Here is a 21,915-nt window from a genome sequence, read left to right on the forward strand (position 1 = left end):
CCTTGGCCTCCCAAAGTGCTGGGATTACAGGTATGAGCCACTGCACCCAGCCTCATGCTGCATATTTTTATTCTCCTTGCAATCTAAGAATGGTTTTTATATACTAACTTGTGACATACAAAATTCACATTTTAGTGTTCATAAAGTTTTATTGGAACACAGTCATACACATTCATTTACATGTTATCTATGTCTGCTTCTGTGCTATAATGGCAGAGTTGAGCAGTTTTGAGACTGTATGTGGCACTTCCATTGCTTTGGACTGCTGCTCTGTGCACTCCAAGTTGCAATGATGTAGTTATAACGACAGCATTTCAAGTGCTTTCATACTGTGACATTAAAAAAAACTGAGTACACGCTCATCATCTCAAACAAAGAGAAAAGTGGACTCTGAATGTCATGCTTAAAGGTGCAGCAGAGGATGGATTTTTCAAAAATCAGATTAGATGGCAAAGAATGCATGATTATGCAAAAAAGACTATATACTAAATACAATATATACTGACACTATTAAACACTAGTGACAATATTCCCAATTCACAGGAAAGCTACAGTTTAAAAAGTTAGAAAATTTAAAGTGAAATCTCATCACAAAATATTTCTTCACAAAAATAAAAATGAGGCTTCAGTCAAAGTAAATTTCCAAGCGGCTCATTTATTGGCTAAGCAAGGAAAGCTGTTTATTGATGGTGAGTTAGTGAAATTATGTTTGAGTGCAGAAGCTGAAGAACTGTGTCCAGAGAAAATAAATGTAATATTGGAATTTTGTTGAGTATAGTGGTCCAAAAAGTTGGGAATATTGAAAGCAACGTCACTAATCAACTGAAAAATAAGGTAAATGATGGAGTGGTTCTCTCTTTGGCTCTTGATTTGTTGACAAAATGTAACTGATACTACTTAAAAGTTATTGTTTATTCAAAGAACCAAGTGTTGATTATTCAAGGAGTCTGAACTGCAGAACTAGCCTCTATGTGTAGTCTACATGAAATAATCATAGGTGAGAATATTTTCAAAGCTGAGAAAACTCTAATTCAGCACAACCTGAAGCAGAATCTGATAATAAGATATGTTACTACTGGAATGGTAAAAATACATATGGAATGGAAAAAGATCTAGCTGGACAAATTTACCAAGTTTATGAAAATGTAAGGTACTTAACGTTTATGGTTATTTATTTTATTACTCATCAGCAGGTGATCTGAAGAAAATATTTCAATCTATCATATTACTGAACCAGTAGCACTAATGATGAACTTCTCTCTTACAAACTCTGGTTTAAGTTCAAGTTCCATGAATTTTTGTCAGAAATCTTGTCTTGCTCTACCACACAGCATTTTGATGGGCTAATATTGGTAAAGTTTTATTGTGACTTGTTGTGCTCAAGGCAAAGATGGAATTTTTTTTCTGCGTGAGAACTGCTCTCAGTTACTATTATCAAACAATGAATAGCTTGGAAAATTAGTGTTTCCTGCAGACTTGATAATGTTTCTTAATGAATTCATCCTAAAACAACAAAGCAAAAAACACTTATATATGAAACTTACACTGTGGTAAAGCCATTTCAACAATAACATTTGTATCACATGTAATGTCAAGCTGTTTTATATACTTCATGTGCTGACAAAGTAATGACAGCTCCATTCCCATACAAATTTGTAACACATACATTTTCTGAGCTCAAGCTACAATTCCAGAAGTGTTTTGCAGACCCCAATGTAAGCACAAAATAAATTTCCTTATTTCAAAATCCATTTAACTGTGCAACTGAGGAGCTTCCATCTAACTCTCAACTGGAAGTGGAAGTGGTATCTCTGCAGTGGTAATATGCCAAAAGGTAAATATTAAAATCATCTGGCTAGGTGTGGTGGCTCACACCTGTAATCTCAGCACTTTGGGAGGCCGAGGTAGGAGGATCACTTGAGCCTAGCAGTTCAAGACCAGCTTGGGCAACATAGTGAGACCCCATCTTCATAAAAAATTAAAAGATAAAAAATCGCCGGGCATGGTGGCTCACACCTGTAATCCCAGCACTTTGGGAGGCCGAGGTAGGCGGATCATGAGGTCAGGAGATGGATACCATCCTGGCTAATACGGTGAAACCCCGCCTCTACTGAAAATACAAAAAATTAGCTGGGTGTGGTGGCAGGCGCCTGTAGTCCCAGCTACTCGGGAGGCTGAGGCAGGAGAATGGCGTGAACTCGGGAGGCGGAGCTTGCAGTGAGCAGAGATCGTGCCACTGCACTCCAGCCTGGGTGACAGAGCGAGACTCCATCTGAAAAAAAAAACAAAAACAACAACAACAAAAAACCCATAAAAAATCTAACAAAATTCTGTAGATACCTTCTAAAAGATGAATACACTTCACTAAAATCATACACTTGTGGATTGCTTAAGATAATAATACCTATATGTATGAAAAGATACTTTCAAATATTAAATATTTAAGTCAGCCATAAATGAACATTTGCAAATGACTAATAAGGAAGACTAGCTATGAATCCCAATTAAGCAAAATGTTACCCTCAAAAGAGTGTCATTCTTCTCATTAGTAAACCTATCTCACAAAACACTGTACTCAATTAGTGTTATTACATTTTGAATTTTACCAGGAAAAACTGAGAATTTTGTTTCTCTCTTTTTTTGTGTAAGTAACAATATGCTCAATTTTGCTTTTTGATCTGCAAAGCCTAAAATATTATACTATCTGGCCTTTTACAGAAAAAGTATGCCAACTCCTGTTCTAGGTAATACATAAACTTAGCCAAAAATTCTTACTTGTCATTCACTATTTGTACGAGTTTAAGGAAACCAGAATATTGGCAGACATTCCACACATATTCATCAATTAACTGCACACAAAAAAACAATGGTAGTCAACAATCTAAAATACAGGGAGACTACAAACAAAAATGTTCATCCTGATTCTTCCCCTTACAACCCCAGATTCCCCTTACGTTCCCCACAAACACAACTAAATTCCATGAACATATGTGCTACTGACCGAATGTTCCCCTCAAATTCACATTGAAATCCTAAACCCCAACATGTGAATGTCCCCCTCAAATTCACATGTTGAAATCCTAAACCCCAAGATGAATATATTAGGAGGTTGGGCCTTTGGTCATAAGGATTGGGCCGTCATGAATGAGATTTACGCCTTTATAAAACAGTCCCCAGAGAGTTCCTTTGTCCTTTTGCCATGTGAGGTTAAAGTGAGAAGACAGCTGTCTATGAGGAATTGGGCTCTCAACAGATATCAAATCTGCTGGCACCCTGATCTTGGATTTTCCAGTCTCCAGAACTGTGAAAGATATGTTTTTGTTGTTTATAAGCCACTCAGTTTACGATAGTCTATTACAGCAGCCTGAACAGACTAGGACAACATGAAAATTTGACTTATGGAAAAAGGGTAGTCTATATTGGTACTATGACTTAACCCCACATACACCCACACACAACACCTGAAGTGCCAGAATGTTCACAAATAAATTCTAAAGAGAAAAGTAAGTCAAGTCTTACTCCAGATATAAAAACACAAAGAAGCCTGTCTTGTCAAACCCTGCCTGCTTGCTAAGCCTAAACAGATTTTAGTCTAGACATGGGCATACCTAGATCTCCACTGTTTTCCTTAGATCATTATTCTTAGAACTATCCTATCATTGTTTAATTAAGATGAGCATGTCAAGAAACGTGGTGGTGGTGGTGGGGGGAGATCACAATATTTTTGGAGTTTCTTAATCTCATAATTGAGATTGCTTAATTGTAGTAAGATTATACTATATACATTTCTGACAGATGCTTACTTTATAATACTTGAAACTTTGACGCTTAAATAAAACACACACAAAAAACAAGCACTAAAAAATACAAAAAAAAAAAAAAAGTAAAGGAAGCCAAGTTTTCCCACATGAATCTCAGGCAATACAACTTGGTATTGGAAATGGTAAAGGCAGCTGATTTTTAAAAATACAGAAGAGCACAAAGAAAAAAAAAAGTCAGCCATAATTTCTCAAATTTGCTAAGAACATTTAACCAATGTTCTTAATAAAGCAGTTAGTAGTTTGAACGCTAATGCATGAAAGTTAAGACAAAATTCACTTGTGTAGGATACGTAAATAGTTCTGAAAATAGCTGCAGGGTTAAAAGGCTTGAAAAATATAAATCTTCCAAAGAAGGCAAAGATATCTGGTTAAGTTCTGACATGTGAAGGACATGAATCAAAGAAAAGAGAAAACTCACATGCCAAGGACAGTTACAGCAGTGGCACAAAGTCTTAATAATAGTATCAGGGGGCTGGGTGCAGTGGCTCACACCTGTAATCCCACCACTCTGGGAGGCCGAGGCAGGTGGATCACCTAAGGTCAGGAGTTTGAGACCAGCCTGGTCAACATGATGAAACCCTGTCTCTACTAGAAAAAAAAAAAAAAATTAAAAATAAAAAGAGCTTGGTGTGGTGACCCATGCGTGTAATCCCAGCTACTTGGGAGGCTGAGGCAGGAGAATCACTTGAACCTGGGAGATGGGGGTTGCAGTGAGCCGAGATCATGCCACTGCACTCCAGCCTGGGCGACAAGAACGAAACTCCGTCTCAAAGGAAAAAAAAAAAGAGTTATCAGGGAGGTAAAAGCCCAGAAGGAACAGAAACTTGCAAAAATATGCGAAAGACTTAAAACACTGAATGTGAAGCAAGAAAGGGGTCTTGTACTGAGTATGGAGGGGGGTGTATCAGATATATTCACAGAAGACAGAAGAGTCACTCAACTTCCATTTTGTTTCTGTTTTATTCAACAATGAGAATCATCTAACTGGAAAGAGTGGAAAAAATAACTTTTCAAAGAAAATCAAAAGCCAACAATGCATAATTTCTAATGACAATCTTTTTGAGATGTCATAGAGAACAGGAGAGATGCTAAATGATCCAATCTTCAAAAAAAGTGAGATCTATAAACTACAGAGCAGTAAAATCTAACAATACATCTAGGGGAAAATTCTGCAAATACATTATCAGATAAACTACAAACATGTAGAAGACAGTATGTTCACAAGAAGTGGAGTTCACTGCTGGTAAACTTAAAAAAATACAAAAAAATCCCCGAAAAGATTAACCTTATTTGCATTACATAGGGATGGTTCCAAACCTTGGCTTGCACATTAGAATTACTTAGGGAACTTTCTCTGGGGTTGGTTAGACATGGATATTTTTTAAATTTCACAGGTAATTCTATTTTGAAAGTCAGGGATGAGAATCTCTTTGATAGGTACATCAGGATAACACTGCTGACTTACTGACTTGATTTCTGCACAGGATCTGAGCTTTTTCTTCCTATTATGAAGAAATATAGATCAGTGTAATAGGAATTATCTGGAAATCTTGTTAAAATACAGATTCTGATTCAGTAGATTGGGGTAGGGCCTGAGATTCTGCATTTTTATTAAGCCTCCAGGTGATGTTGATGCTGAACCTAGAATCATACACTCTTTGAGTAGTAAGGAGCTTGATGACAATACAATTAAACAGATTAACAGTTGTTGAATACCACCCTCGAAGATTATGAAGCAATGTTAACTTGCAAACAGCCCTATAAACTTTAGCATTTTTAAATGAACCAGTTGGATGAATCTGCCCAAGACATGGTAAACAAATCCATAAACAACTCGAAGCTGTGAGTTAGCACGAATTATCAGTGGATTCCTAGGATGGGCTGAAATAAAAACAATGGTAAATATCCTACCTCAGACACTTTAATGAAGGGCCCATAGTAAAAGTATACAGTCGGGGAAGAACCTGTCTTGGCAGTTCACATGAAAGATACCTCAAGTTTTTGGTTAACACAAGCTCAATAAAAAGCCTGTCTGACCTGGCTATAAAACCTATGAGAATCATAAGTTGCTTTCATAGAATGGTGTTCGAATAAAAGCAGGTAACAGCCCCACTGAAACTTGCTGTTCAGAGTACATGTAGAAGGCCGGACATGGTGGCTCACACCTGTAATCCTAGCACTTTGGGAGGCAGAGTTGGGCGGATCATTTGAGGTCAGGAGTTTGAGACTAGCCTGACCAACATGGCAAAACCCAGTCTCTACTTAAAAAAATACCAAAAAAATTAGCTGGGCATGGTGATGCATGCCTGTAGTCCCAGCTACTCGGGAGGCTGAGGCAGGAGAATCGCTTGAACCTGGGAGGCAGAGGTTGCTGTGGGCCAAGATTGCATCACTGCACTCCAGCATGGGCAACAGAGTGAGATCCCGTCTCAAAAACAAAAGCAGACTACATGTAGAGTAAGTGAAACACTAGTGAGAAGCCTGGGAGCATCACAAAAGAAATGGATGAATTACCTGGAGGTACTTAGCCTGCAGAAAGACTAAAAATGGACACAATTACCATCTTCAAATATTTAAAGAGGAATAACATGAAAGAGAGCGCAACCACAGGGTTAGAGTCAATAGTTAAAGACATGTGGAAGCAAATAATTCTTCCTTTCAGTAAAACAATCTAACAAAATTGTCAAAAAAAGAGAGATGCTACCAGTCTCTTGAAGCAAGCAAACTATCTGTCTCCAGAGATAATCAAGCAGAAGCTGGATATTAAAAAAACGATTCGTTATTAGGTGAGAGCCAGAAGAGACTGATTCCAAAAGACCATTTGGACTAAAATGCTATTCAGGGTAGTGAAGTCTCTTGGTCTTCTATTCTGGGCTTAGGGTCATAGTAAGCTACATACTCCAGTGACACAAAATTACAACATTTTCTTAGCAACACCAATCCGCTTAGGTTGCCTCTACCCCATACTCCCCTTCCCCGACATACCTTGTGCTTTACTACTGTCACAATGTACTGCTATTCCCCTCAGCCCCCTCTTAGCCTCTCCCTATTTCACCTACCCTTCAAGATCCAATGAGATATTCCCTCCTAAGGAGCTATTACTATCTCAGCTAGCAATTTTTCCATCCATCTCTGCATATAGCACTTGTCTATGCTACTAGAGTGGCACTTCCTGCCTTCCATAATGTTTTATATTTTTGAAGTGTATGTGTCTTCTCTTCCCAAGTAATTTCTTTTAGGGAATGAACCAGAATTACAGTCCCTTAAAAACTGCCAAATGCCACTAGCACAGTGCCTTGCATATTGTGGATATTTAAATGACTGAAAGTAATCCAATGTGAACACTGAGTTCATTTCCCTTAGTAATCTGTCTGAAACAGCACGGTCCAAAAGAGATACAATTTGAACCATATAGGTAATTTTTTAAAATGTCAAGCAGCTGCTTTAAGAGTAAAAACATGTGAAATTAATCTTAGTAACGTATCTTCTTGACTCAACATAACCAAAAAAAATCATTTCAGCTGACTGCGGTGGCTCACGCCTGTAATCCCACCACTTTGGGAGGCCGAGGCAGGCTGATCACAAGGTCAGGAGTTCTGAGACCAGCCTGGCCAATATAGCGAAACCCCATCTCTACTAAAAATACAAAAATTAGCCGGACCTGGTAGCAGGCGCCTATAGTCCCAGCTACTCCTACTCTGGAGGCTAAGGCAGGAGAATTGCTTGAACCCAAGAGGTGGAGGTTGCAGTAAGCCGAGATCAAGCCACTGCACTCCAGCCTGGGTGACAGAGTAAGACTCTGTCTCAAAAAAAAAAAAAAGGAAAGAAAGAAAAAAAATCATTTCAACATATCAACATAAAAAAAATCATTTAGATGTTTTACATTAAAAAATACTGTCTTTGAAACCTGGTGTGTGTTTTACACTTAAAGCCTATCACAAGTTGGATGCTAAATTTTCAAAAGATAAAATGGAATGTAGTTCTAAAGTTGTGTTTCGTGGAAAAACATTTTACACTTCTTCAGTTTTTTAAACTTAAAATTAAAAAAACCTTAAAATTTCCGTTTCACTAGTCTACTAGTCTTATTTCAAGTGTCTAACAGTCACACAGTGGTTAGTGGCTACCATATTGGGCAGCATAACTTTAAAGTATTTCTTTGTAAGACAGAGAAATCCCAAATAGGGAGAGTTTTAAATGTGACCAATATATTGTTCATGCTCTACAAACCCACTATTTGCATCCCCTTTATGTTTTCCAAAAATAAAACAATAAGGTTCAATACCTTACAATGTTCAATACTCATGGGATAGATAAGTCTTTCCTATGCTCATGAATCTTCAAGATTCATTCTTGACCTTTTAGAATTTCTACTATTTCCTACATGGAAACTAGAGACAAAACACCTCCATTCAAAATTTTCCTGACACTGTGATTTCAGAGATTTCTGAATCCTAAACAGCTCCTGCTTGATGAGCTTGGATTTCATTCCATGAAAGAGGGATTTCTAAATTTTATTTAATTCAAAATTTAAATGAGACACACTCATAAAGCAACATGTGAACAAATCCAAATCACTACCTCTTCAATAATAATAATATGCTGCTGTCTCCTTTCCCCCTACCCTTCCATATATATGCCAGAGACAATCAAGGAAAATATTTTCCCCATGATATTCCTGCAACACACTTATTTCAAAGATTCCATCCTTTCTGCATTAACTTAGCATTTCCCATGGACCGGAATCGGGGGTCAAGACATTTCAGCACTGGCAAGGCACTCCTTCCCTTAAAAGGGAATTTAAAGAGTAAGCTACGGCTACAATACCTGCAGAGGTCCCCTGGACTAGAGGTAATTACATTTGCAAAGAAAATGGAAATCAAGAATTCAGGCAATGCTCTCAAATGCCTTGTAAAATAATTTTACTCTCACACACCCAATGAGCCCGGTCTTATTTTAAGCACTCCTTCACTAAGTGGCATAAAAAAAAGAAATGGAATAAATCTAAAAACCACAAATTCTGCCCCAGGTAGATGTAATCTGCCACTATTGTTTACTAAGTGCAAACAAACATTTTAAAGTTTAGGCATGCCAAAAATATCAGGAAACCATAGTCCAAATGATCAAATACAGCTCTATCTCCATTTTGGGTGTGAAAATATTAGTGAAGAATAACATATTAACAAAACAGGTCTCCAGATTCTACTTTACAGTAAGTAACACTGTGGTACATTTCTAGTTTAAGTAGTAAGAGGTAAAAAAGAATCCTTATACATCCCTGGGATCTTTCAACATCACTGTAAAAGAGAAGGTCATAAATCTATTTCTTATCTCACATAAGTCAGAAATTTTGACTTCAGCATATGATTAGCATCAGCTGTTTTTCTACAAAGATTACCAGTGAAACATACAGTAATTTAGACAATGAAATATAATTGTTTTGAAGTCACTTAGGTCTCTCTCTGGCTATAAGCAATACTCATCACCCTGTATTTACACAGCCCATACACCTGTATTTCATTTAATCTTCACAATAATCCCATGAAGTAAGAATCACCACCTCTACAGGTGAGAAACAGAAGCACAGAGAAAGAAAGTGATTTACCAAAAACCATGTGGCTAGTAAATGGAAAGGGCCAGTAATTAAATCCAGGTCTCTGCATTCCAAATCCAGTCAACTTTTCACTAAGATAACCGCCCTCCAACATAACCCAAGACTCTATACTTTAAAACACATTCCTTCCTTCAATCCCAATAGAGATGACTAAACTATTCTATGAGCTTTTTATAGCATGTTCACTCCCTGTATGAAAAATTCCAAAATGACAAAACACCTTTTATAAGCAGCACAAACCTAGATGGACTTATTTTTAAATAAGTCAACTTTTAGTAATTTTTAAAAATACAGTTGCTCCTTAGATAAACAGCATATTTTATTAAGCTTATTTCTTTTACAGTACTGTGTGCCAATATATCCAAATCCATTCCTGGAAACAAGAAACCAAATTAGAAATTCTGCCCAATCATTTCAAAGAGCTACTCATCTGGTCAATGAATGGGATTGTATCAGGTAAATTTAATTCTGGGGAGGAAAGGCCAGCAAGAACACCAAGCCTGAGATTTATTTAAAACAGATTTTATTCACCTTGAGAATTTTAAAGTATTGTTAATAATCCCAACTTCTTCTAGTCATTATTATTATATATTAATATAAATTGTGCAAATGACTTTCTGATTACTGCTAAATGTAATATCTCATTTAATTCTTCTAATCCATGCACACCAAACTTTTAAAAATTTAATTGTTATAATGTTAAGGCAAAAAGTCATTTAAAACATATTGTTCAGTACTAACAGGTCAGGAGACCTGGTGCTAAGCATAAACACAGGCATGTTATATTTGATGGACACACTATAGTACCCAATTAAGGAGACTTAAGGCATCCAAAAATACCATTAATAAAACAGACCTTACAAAACTAAATTCTGAAACACCAAGTGAAATGCTTGTGTAAAAACCAATTTTAAAAAGTAAGTCATCTTGGCTGGGCATGGTGCCGGCCGAGTGTGGTGGCCCACACCTGTAATCCCAGCACTTTGGGAGGTCGAGGTTGGCGGATCGCTTGAGCCCAGGAGTTCAAGACCAGCCTGGGCAACATGGTGAAACCCTGTCTCTACCAAAGATACAAAAACTTAGTTAGGCAGGGTAATGCCCATCTGTGGTCCCAGCTACTTGGGACCTGATGTGGCTGAGGTGGGAGGATTGCTTGAGCTTGGGGGCAGAGGTTGCAGTGAGCTCAGATTACGCCACAGCACTCCAGTCTGGGTGACAGAGTGAGACTCCATATCAAAATTTAAAAAGTCACCTGGAAGAAATTACCTCTTTTTTTTTTTTTTTTTTTTTTTTAAAAAAAAGGGGTGGGTGGGAGGGAGGAATTAAGGTAACCTAACATCAAGTAACTACTAAATCGTGTTGAATATGTTCACCTTGTGCATGTGTTCATTCAAGCTCCAAATTCTATAATAAAGTTCTAAAGCAGGACATGCCAATGTTTTAAAAATTACAGGTATGAACACAAAAATGTGTCACACTGACAAGAGAAGGGCAATCCATTTTGTTTGCAACAGAGCTTCATTAAGAACCTCGTAAAGGAGGCCAAGCACAGAGGCTCACGCCTGTAATCCCAGCACTTTGGGAGGCTGAGGCAGGCGGATCACCTGAGGTCAGGAGTTCAAGACCAGCCTGACCAACATGGTGAAACCCTGTCTCTACAAAAATACAAAAACTTGCCAGGCATGATGGTGGCTGCCTGTAATCCCAGCTACTCGGGAGGCTGAGGCGGGAGAATCGCTTGAACCTGGGAGGTGGAGGTTGCAGTGAGCAGAGATCGTGCCATTGCACTCCAGCCTGGGTGACAGAGCAAGACTCCGTCTCAAAAACAAACAACAACAACAAAAAAACCACGCACCACAAACACACACACACACAAAACCCAAAAAAGAACCTCATAAAGGAGATAAGAACTAATAACATGTGATCTGTGTCAATGAAGAAAATGTTAAATACCATCACCAAAATGAAAAATACTTTATTCAGTTTTTTAAAAGTTAAATCACAAAGAACTGCTGAATTTCAGGCCAGAAAACAAAAGTACCATCATGTACGTAGGCACCAAAAGTGTTGGGGATTCTTCATATATAGAATGTTTAATTCAAATGCTACGGTATTTGTAACAGACAAATATTTGATAACAACCAGGTATCTTTTTTTATTCTACACATGGGTAGCAGGGTGAAATTCAGCTCTGTGAAAGGAAAAATGACACACTGAAATCTAGTCTTGGCTATAACTTGGTTATGTGGATTTGGCCAATTCATTTAACCTCTTGTGCCACAGAATCCCCACCAATATTAGAGTATTGGATTAAACCATCTGCAAGGTACTTTCCAGTTCTATGTATCTGTGACTGTAAATAAGATATAACCTAGGCCATATTTCGATATTAAGAAAAATTAGGTTTAGGAAACAGCACAAATAACTAGGACATAAGCTTATAAGCTCTGCTTTTCTCACTACCATTTCACTCAATGTACTTCTACCTCCACTTATGTGGTTATCTTAACTTGTTGAAAAGAAATATAAAGCATTCTTAAAAAAAAAAAAGAACAGGAAGGGTTAATGTCTCACTGACTTTCCTTATTGCATGATACCTCTCACCAACTAAACAATTTGTTGATAATTTCCAAGAGTGGTCTATCAGAAAATGCTACCAAGGCATCCACCACTGCTCATGCTACTATAGCAATAAGAGATTCTGAATGGCAGTTAGCTTAGCCTCCATTTACATTCTTCTATCTTTACCACTTGAAAAGGACAGAGAAAAACTAAAAGGACTCAGGAATGTTCCTCATGTACCTACCGACTTGCAGCTCAAACAACTTTTACGAAAACCCTCTAAAACAGTTAAACTGAAAGAGTGTTAAGAACTTCAGTAAATCAAAAGACTGAAGACCATGCCAAATTCTGTCGATCTACAGGATCAAGTTAGTTAAAAAAGGAAACCATTATGACATTTCATCTCAGTCAAATACTTTAATCTAGACAGTGAATTTAATCTTCAATTACCCATTTTATGTTCTTTTATTATCGAGCTATGCCACTAAATTAAAATTTGGTCTTATCCATAAACTCATTTTGACTTGCTTCTCTCATTATTCCTAAGAAGTCAAAAAGAAAATGACTCAAAAACCCAGAGTGCATGTGTTTAAGTTATTAATGTAAAAATCACTGATAACTGACAATGCTGGTGTTCATCAGTAACTAAGGCACTATTTTAAGGACCTAAGATTTTTCCATCAAAAATCAAGTTTTTAAAGAGTGAAGCCAATTTTTAAAATTAAAATCACTTAACTAAAAAATACTATCTATACCAATCAGTTATATTATTTGAAGAAATAATTTTGTATTTAAGACCAACCATGATGACAATTGTCCTTCCTGAACTAGTATACCTATGTCCAGAAGAGTAATGGTTTACACTTGTACTGAAGCAATTAGTAATATGGCTCTCCCTTTCACTCTCAAAAGTGTCCCAGTTTAGATAATTCATACGGTCTTAGTTATAATCAGCACTAAAGGGAACTTTTATTCATCAATAAAACATGAAAATTGTAGTTAACACCTTTCTTCCTACAGTCAAGGGATATCAGAAGGGACCTTTTGTCATTCCAGAAAAAAATTTAAAACATCAAACACAAATACCTCCTTTCTCCCAGGAAGTAACATGTTCACCATCATGGAAACACCATTAGCCTGTCAAATGTTTTAATAGCAACCCAACCTGTAGTTGCAAAATTACTGCAAGAAATTCACGAATCTATATAATGCACCAAGTGCTCTCCGCCTACAGATTATTTGTCTCACAAATATGTAGGTGCTATTATGACTAATGAGATTAAACTCTTGGATTGGGGGCTGGGCGCAGTGGCTCACACCTGTAATCCCTGCACTTGGGGAGGCTGAGGCAGGTGGATCACCTGAGGTCAGGAGTTCAAGACCAGCTTGGCCAACACAGTGAAACTTCTTCTCCAGCAAAAATACAAAAGTTAGCCAGGCGTGGTGGCACATGCCTGTAATCCCAGCTACTTGGGAGGCTGAGGCAGGAGAATCGCTTGAACCCGGGAGGCGGAGGTTGCAGTGAGCCAAGACCACGCGACTGCACTCCAGCCTGGGCGACAGAGCAAAACTTGTCCTGCCCTTCCCCCAAACCAAAAAAACCAAAACACAAAAAAACCCACCTTGGGTTGGAGCATTAAAATATAAGAAAATCTAGAGCAAAAATACCAACTATATATTTCAGGAGAAAAACCACAAGTTCATAAATATATTCCCCCAAGTGAGGTGTATTTTAAAAATACCTCAATTGATGAAAAGAGAAATGAATTGCTGGATTATCTGGGAAACTTTCATGTTTGAGGTTGAGAAAAAAAATGAAAGAAAAATAGACACAGAAGTGTTATTGCTTTCTTATATTGGACATCAGAATTTCAGTTTATTATGTAAACTAGATACTTTCTGAAATCAATGGGCCATAGGTTTTGGAAATCTTTGTGTTAAAGAAAAACTTGTCCAGTTCTATGCAGTGGCACAAAATTCTAGGACCTCATTGGTTTGGGTTTGACAGAAGACTTTTTATTCTCTGATTGGTCATCCACTCTATTTTAAATGAAGAGAACAGGAGGAGGCTGGTTGGTGATTTGCTCTATTTCTGATCCACCATGGCCATGGAAAAATTAATGTACACATAATGTAATTCCATAAAGGCAGATGCCTCATTTGACCTACTATATTATTTAAGGTTCACTACATGTTCACTAACCTCAAAGACATCCAACCAGCCTAATATTTCCGGATCATTTCATTATTAAGCTATTTCTTAAAATAATTTCTGATTTTAAATTAAGTTTATCAAATTATATACAAAGAGCTATCTATTTAACATCTATCAACGAGCCCATCCAATTACAAGGCCTGCAAAATAGAACAATAAATATTTGTAAACATGCATAATAGCTGAAACAGGAATGTAACAGACAAAAAGGGGGGATTGCTGGATAATCTTTAAGTGTTAATAAAAGTTTCTGATGCAACATAACCTACAGACTTTTTTACTACAACCTTTCATTTTCATTGAATTTCCTATCTAATTAGACAGCAATCAAACCTAGAAGCATAATGTCACACAGGCCTGGGATAAAATGAGGGCTCTACCACTTAAAGCTATTTAACTGAGGACAAATTATACTTAACCTCTTTGGGTTTTTGGTTTCCTCTATAAAACAGTTAACATTCTCATAAGGCTTTGTTGTGAGGATTATAAAATAATGCATGTAAAGCACATAGCCTAGCATCACAGGCCTTCAGCAGAAGTTGGTTATGAATTTAGGCTAAGTATCCATCCCAGTTTGTCTGGGACAATCAAGGTTTGCACCTGTTGTCCAGGAATTATTAATGTTCCTTTTGTTCTTAAAAGTGTCTTGGTTAGGGCAATAAATTATGTGGTTACCCTAATGACAATGATAATAATAATGAAAGGAGTTAATACCAATTAAGAGTATCATGTATCAATTATGAATTTTTGAATCTTAAAGGAAAAAAATCAACCACCAAAGTAATGTAAGATCATACTCTTGTAAGCTATTCTACTGATATTTCATTTAGTTATCCAATGAACATTTAAATGTTATTTTACTTATACTCATGCCATTCCAACAATGATATAAGACAACAAATTTTTTTGTTGTTCTATACAGGTATTGGTAAACCTCAGACATTAAAGAGTCAAATGCACAGATAAAGCACTGGTGAGTTCCAGGTATCCAGAAACATTACCCTTTTAATTCCCAGTGAAAAGTACCCATTCTTATCATGAAGAATACCCAACACCATCTAACATCTACCAATGAGCCCATCGAATTACAGGGCCTGCAAAATAGAACAATAAATATTTGTAAACATGCATTCTACACATAAATCATCAGGAGACGCAACAAAAAATAAATTACCTGACTGTTATGACATAGTATTGAAATACAATAAACTGGATTTTAGTTTTCTTCACACTCTGCTCTAGAAAAAAAAAGAATCCATTATTCTTCCTCTTTTAAAAGATACATATTTTCTTTGAATCAGACACAACCTAAAAAAAACAAAAAACAAAAAACAAAAAACAATACAGACACACCACAACCCAACCTCACTCAATGCTAGTATTAGGGCATTTGGTGAGAGCAAGAAGGTCAGAGGGGACCAGGAGTTAGATAAAACATGTCTTTTAAGACTGAGAGACAATTTACGTTTCATTATAAGCTTAAAATAGGCCTTTCTTATCATATCAGTAATTATTTTCAGATTCTGATAGTCACTTTCAAGAACTTATCGGGCACATTACACTAGCCTAAGGTAGGGACTAAAGTATTAAAATTCATCAGAACATCATGGGCTAAAAAATCTTTGTAACATTTTTCAGTAAGTGGAGAGTGTCCTAAAATCAAGTTTTAAAAAGTGGATTGGTATTTCTACCTACCTAAGCTATATTTTTACAGTTTAGAAAAGTCACGGGGAGGGGGAGGGGCTATAATTGTGCCAGTCTTCCAGGGAAGACACAATGTACCTAATGGGGTGATAAGTAGTTACTTTGTCTATAATCACGAAGAGTGAAAGAAATGATTAGTAGCAGTAGGTTTATTATTTCTTCCCCCTTTCAATCAGTCCAAAGCACTGCGGTTAATTCTGATTCAGGAAATGCGGGCTCCTTATTTCTGGCAAAAAATCATTGTGGGGTCTTGCAAATGGTAGATGACAATCTGATATAACTGCTTCCTCTTGCCCCAAAACGAAAAAAAAATGACCTCAATAACAGGACTGCTAGGCCTCACATTCCCAGACTAACCTGTGGAATAAGTATGGTGAAACTGTCTAGGGAAGGAACGTGGCTGTCTCCTCCATCTTGAAATTAATCAGCATAAGGGAAAAAGGGACCGAGTATTCAGGAAGCAGAAGCCCAACCGGTTAATACTAGTTACTAAGCTATGGCGTGCGTGGCAGGTACCGCCTGCAGAAGCAGAGACCCCTTAGACTTTTTTTTTTTTTTAAACGGGGGAGGGATTGGGTTGTTGGTGGATTAAACAGAAATTAACTTGAAAATAATTTGGCCTAATTCCATCCCTTACCCAGCAGAAAACAACAAACACCTAACGGCTTTTCCCTCTCTTTTGCAGGGGATCCTTCCAGTGATACCTGGCAAAGGATATGCCAGGGTTATTCGAGCAAGACCACATTTGCCTCAGATCCTCAGGGAAGATGTCATCGCGGCCCCAGGGGGCGCCTAATTGGTAATACCCTGCAGAAGGGCACAAAACGAGGTTTTGCAAATCTGGGGAAATCTAAAGGCCCAGGAGTTCCCAGCATCTCACTTGGGGCAGCCTGATTTTTTACTTCCCTTTTCCCAAACCCAAGCCCGCCATGAAAAACGCGGGGAGGTCAGGGAAGCCTCCAGAGAACAGAGAAGAAAAAGCCTGAGACGCTCTAAGATTCTGATGCCTGAGGCCAAAACTCGAAAACCGCCTCCCCTGATTTCCTAAGGCTCGGGAGGGCCTGGGCTGCAGCTCGCGCGGCCACGGAGAGGAAGTACTACCCACCTTCTTCCCCTTCAAAGAGCCTGTCGACTATACCACTCAACTAAAATGGCAGCGGCGACTACGCCACGGAGCCCCCCGCAGCAACGGGCCTGGGGTCCGGAGGCGGCGCTGAGCCTCTGCCACGACGCGTCACTCGGGCCATTTTGAGAGAACGCGGCAGCCGCGGCTCCGCTGTCTTCCTCTCGCTCTACATCCATTTCTCACAGGATTCCCAAGTCTTCACTTACTAGGTTTTAGGGTCAGGATCCGACTCGGTTGGTTCGGCCGCCGCCGCCGAGGCTGCTCCGCACCTCCCTGGCCGCCGCTCTCAAGCCCGCTCCAATGAGTAGCTGGTGGAGACCCGCCTCTAGCCCAGCGCCTGCTCGGAGACGTTGCTCAGGCAGCCATTATCTTCCCCATTGTTACCAAGCAGCGACAGGAAACGACTGCCCACAACAGGAAGTGATGATGCCGCGTCCCGGCACCGCAGCCCCACTCCCAGCCTATTAGCCAATCCCAGTCGATTCCTCGAAAAGGCTCCGCGGGAGGAGGAGGGGGACGGCAGACGACGCGGCGGTTTGGAAAAGGAAAGCTGTTATGACGCCCACCATGTGACAGGCCCCACCCTCCTCCGCCATTTTGAATTGTGGCGAGAAATTTGCGTTGTGAGAATTGTGGGAACCTTCGCTTTCCCATTTTGAAAACTGAAGGACGTCACTGTCTGACTGCTTGAAGACATTTTCAGAGAGTGAGAAATGTGATATTAGTCTAACCTGACATCACATCAGTTCACACGATCCGTCCAGACCAGTTCATACAGTAGCCTACGTTTTATTCAACATGTATTTACTGAATGCCAACTGTATGTCAAACGCCATTGTAGCTGCTTAGGAAATTAAAATAGACCAAAATTTAGAAAGAAAACAGGCCGGGCGCGGTGGCTCACGCCTGTAATCCTAGCAGTTTGGGAGGCTGAAGCGGGCGGATCACCTGAGGTCAGGAGTGCGAGGCCAGCCTGGCCAACATGAAACCCACTCTCTACTGAAAATACCGAAAGTAGCCGTGGTGGCCGGCGCCTGTAATCCCTGCTACTCGGGAGGCTGAGGCAGGAGAATAGCTGACCCCCGGAGGCGGAGGTTGCAGTGAGCCAAGATCACACCACTGCACTCCAGTCTGGGTGACAGAGCAAGGCTCTGTCTCAAAAAAAAAAAAAAAAGGAAATATCAAAATCCCAGTTCTTGAGTCTTTATAATTTACTGAGGGCCGGGGACAATAATTTAGAAACAAACAAATATATACACATATATATACACACAAAAATAAATAAATAAATAAATAAATATATATATAAAATAGTGGTAAATACCAAGGAGAAAAATCAAGGAGAAGGGGGACGGAAGAGTTCCTTCAAGGGGCAAACGGATTCGCGATGTTTAAAAGACTGATAACTTTGAGGCGGTAACTCTAAAAGTATTCGAAAAAGGGCGGTGATTGTAAAAGGGTGGGAAAATCTGATAACGTTGGAATTTGTAAAAGGGCAGTTAAAGAAGGCCTTTCTTCGGTAGTAATGCCTGAAAGAATTGAGGGAACGCGCCACACAGCATGCCACTCCCATTGTCACAGTTAAAGGAAAACCTTACCCAAGTTTTTAGGTTCTTTTCCTTTTCCCAATTTTTCTGTTTTCCAATAGCATGCCAGCTATGCTGGCTTTCTTACTGTTTTTCCAGCAAAGCTAACTTCTTCCTACCTCAACTACTTTACCTTTGCTGGAATATTTTATTTTCATATCTTTGCTTTCATCATCCAAGCCTCACAATTATTACCTTCCTAGAGAAGCCTTCCCTGACCACCCTACATAAAATAACTTCTTCCTGAAGGCGGAAAAGGGTCTGAGGAAAAAAAAAGAAAAAAGGAATAACGATTTGTCCCATCTCCTTACCTGCTTACTTTTCTTATAAAACACTTAATCTGAAAGTATGTTATTTATTTGTTTACTTCACCCTTTCTGAGAAGTAAACCTCTCTGTTTTGTTCACTGTTGTGTCCCCAGCGACCACACAGTAAGCCCTCAAAATACTTTGGGAGAATTACCCCCTCAGCTTGACAGATGTTATATCAGCCTGGAATATAAGTATTTCACTCCAAGCAGTTAAAACAATATCCCTCATACTTACCTGCCCAACTCCCTAGAAGACTCATTGATATTGTCATTTTTGGCAGAGGGATACATGATTTAGGTGCTGTGTATCTACTCAGATTATTGTCTTATTTTACATAATCATGTACTAGAACGTTTACCTAGAACGTGTAAAATGAATTCTTCAGTAGCCTGCAATTGCCATTAAGCCTGATATTCTGATTATGGCAATAACATTAGCCACTCCTTAACGTATTCTTGAGGCTTATGTGGCTTAATGTAAAATATAACATCACAAAAGAAGTGGAATAAAATATAGGTTACTATTTATGTTTCCTTCCTCCCTCCCTCCCTCCCTCCCTCCCTCCCTCCCTTCCTTCCTTCCTTTCTTTTCTTTTCTTTCTTTCTTTTTTTTTTTTGGAGTCTTGCTTTGTTGCCCAGGCTGGAGTGCAGTGGCATGATTTTAGCTCACTGCAACCTCCCTCTCCTGGGTTCAAGCGATTCTCCTGCCTCAGCCTCCCCAGTAACTGGGATTACAGGTGTACACCACCATGGCCAGCTAACTTTTGTATTTTTAGTAGAGACGGAGTTTCACCATGTTGGCCAGCCTGGTCTCAAACTCCTGACTTCATGATCCGCCTGCCTGGGCCTCCCAAAGTGCTGGGATTACAGGCGTGAGACACTACTCCGGCCTAGGTTCATATTTCTATAGCCTTGGGGATGCAGAAGCACTTTCGAAATACAACACAAAATCCATAATGGGAAAGACTATTAAGTACAACTTCATAAATAAAAGTAAACCTTCTAAATGTCAAAATACAAGGTTAGTAAAGTTAAAAGACAAATGATAAACTGAAAAAAATCATTTCAAAATGACATATTACAGCCAGGGGGTAATATCTTTACTTAATAAAAAGATAAATGAAACACTAGCAAAAATGTTACATATGAAATAAACACATATGGCTAATATTAGTCTATAAAGAGTTGTTAAACATTGATTTTTAAAAAGATAAATACCGGCCAGGTGCGGTGGCTAACGCCTGTAATCCCAGCACTTTGGGAGGCCGAGGCGGGCGGATCACAAGGTCAGGAGATCAAGACCAGCCTGGCCAATATGGTGAAACCCCGTCTCTACTTTAAAAAGTACAAAAATTAGCTGGGTATGGTGGTGCACGCATAAAGTCCCAGCTACTTGAGAGGCTGAGGCAGAAGAATTGATTGAACCCGGGAGGCGGAGGTTGGAGTGAGCCAAGGTTGTGCCAGTGCACTCCAGCCTGGGCAACAGCAAGACTGCATCTCAAAAAAAAAAAAAAAAAAAACAAAAAACAAAAAGATAACTACTTCCATTTCAAAATGTGCAAAGAACATGAATGGGTAATTCATAAAAGGATAAAACACGTGACTGATAAGCATATGACAATATATTCTTTTTTTCTTGTTAGTAAATAACCTTATACTTGATGAAAATATATTCAGCCTTACTAGTAATTAATCAAAAATAAAAATAAAAACAATTAAGTACAACTGTTATGTATCCACAATAATTAAAAAACAACTGCTGGACTCGGTGGCTCATGCCTGAAATCCCAGCACTTTGGGAGGCTGAGGTGGGTGGATTGCCTGAGGTCAGGAGTTTGAGACCAGCCTGGCCAACATGGTGAAACCCCGTCTCTACTAAAACTTCAGAAAAAAAATTAGCTGGGCATGGTGGCAGGCACCTATAATCCCAGCTACTTGGGAGGCTGAGACAGGAAAATCCCTTGAACCCGGGAGGGGGAGGTTGCAGTGAGCCAAGATTGCGCCATTGCACTCCAGCCTGGGCAACAAGAGTGAAAATCTGTCTCAGAAAAACCAAAACAAAACAAAAAAATTTAATGAACTAAAAAATTTTTTAAAAATTCCTTTTTTTGGCCTATCAGAATGTCAAGGATAAAAAAATTGATAATATTAATTGTTGATGAAGATCTTATGAAATGGGTGCATTTGTATCGCCAGTGGGACAAATTGATATCAGTTGCCTTTTTTTTTTTTTTTTTTTTTTGACAGAGTCTCACTCTGTCTCTGTTGCCAGGCTGGAATGCAGTGGTGCAATGTTGGCTCACTGCAACCTCCGCTCCTAGGTGCAAGCGATTCTCTGGCCTCAGCCCCCCGAGTAGCTGGTATTACAGGTGTGCGCCACCACACCCAGCTAATTTTTGTATTTTTAGTAGAGACGGGGTTTCACCGTGTTGGATAGGATAGTCTTGATCTCTTGATACTGTGATCTGTCCGCCTCAGCCTCCCAAAGTGCTGGGATTATAGGCATAAGCCACCGCTTCCAACCAGTATCAGTTTTCTTAAGGCAATTTGGTAATGTGTTTCAAAGGACTCATATTCATAGTATTTGAGCAACACGTCCAGGTACAGAAATTTATTTTAAGGAAAGAAGTGGACAAATTTGCAAATATGTATGTAACGAATGTGCAAAGATGCTAATTACAGTGTGGTTTATAACATCGAAATATTGACAAATCAGAAAAAATAACAATTCAACAATAATTAGTTACAGTATAACCACATAATAGACTACTATGTAGGCATTAAAAATGAGTACCTGAGCTGTAAATAGGTTCAGGTTACTTTTTTTGTGTGTGTGTGAGATGGAGTTTCACTCTGTCAGCCAGGCTGGAGTGCAGTGGCGCAATCTCAGCTAAGTGCAACCTCCACCTCCTGGTTTCAAGCGATTCTCCTGCCTCAGTCTCCTGAGTAGCTGGGACTACAGGCTCGTGCCACCACGCCC

General features: G+C 38.9%; 1 protein-coding gene across 2 annotated transcripts in view; it reads right to left on the reverse strand.

Annotated features, from left to right (window-relative positions):
* Positions 1-17,431, reverse strand: part of RLIM (ring finger protein, LIM domain interacting) — a 28,788-nt gene extending 11,357 nt beyond the window's left edge. The window contains exons 1-2 of one of the 2 annotated variants that reach the window (XM_005593969.5): positions 17,246-17,431; positions 15,384-15,447 (exon numbers count right to left, since the gene is read on the reverse strand). The gene's annotated coding sequence lies outside the window, so the exon portion shown is untranslated. The remainder of the gene's footprint in view (positions 1-15,383; positions 15,448-17,245) is intronic. The other variant, XM_005593968.5, reaches the window with a different exon arrangement.
* Between the last annotated feature and the right edge of the window lie 4,484 nt (positions 17,432-21,915).

The sequence above is a fragment of the Macaca fascicularis genome, chromosome X, assembly GCF_037993035.2.
Source record: "Macaca fascicularis isolate 582-1 chromosome X, T2T-MFA8v1.1".
In the NCBI taxonomy this organism is placed as follows: Eukaryota; Metazoa; Chordata; class Mammalia; order Primates; family Cercopithecidae; genus Macaca; species Macaca fascicularis.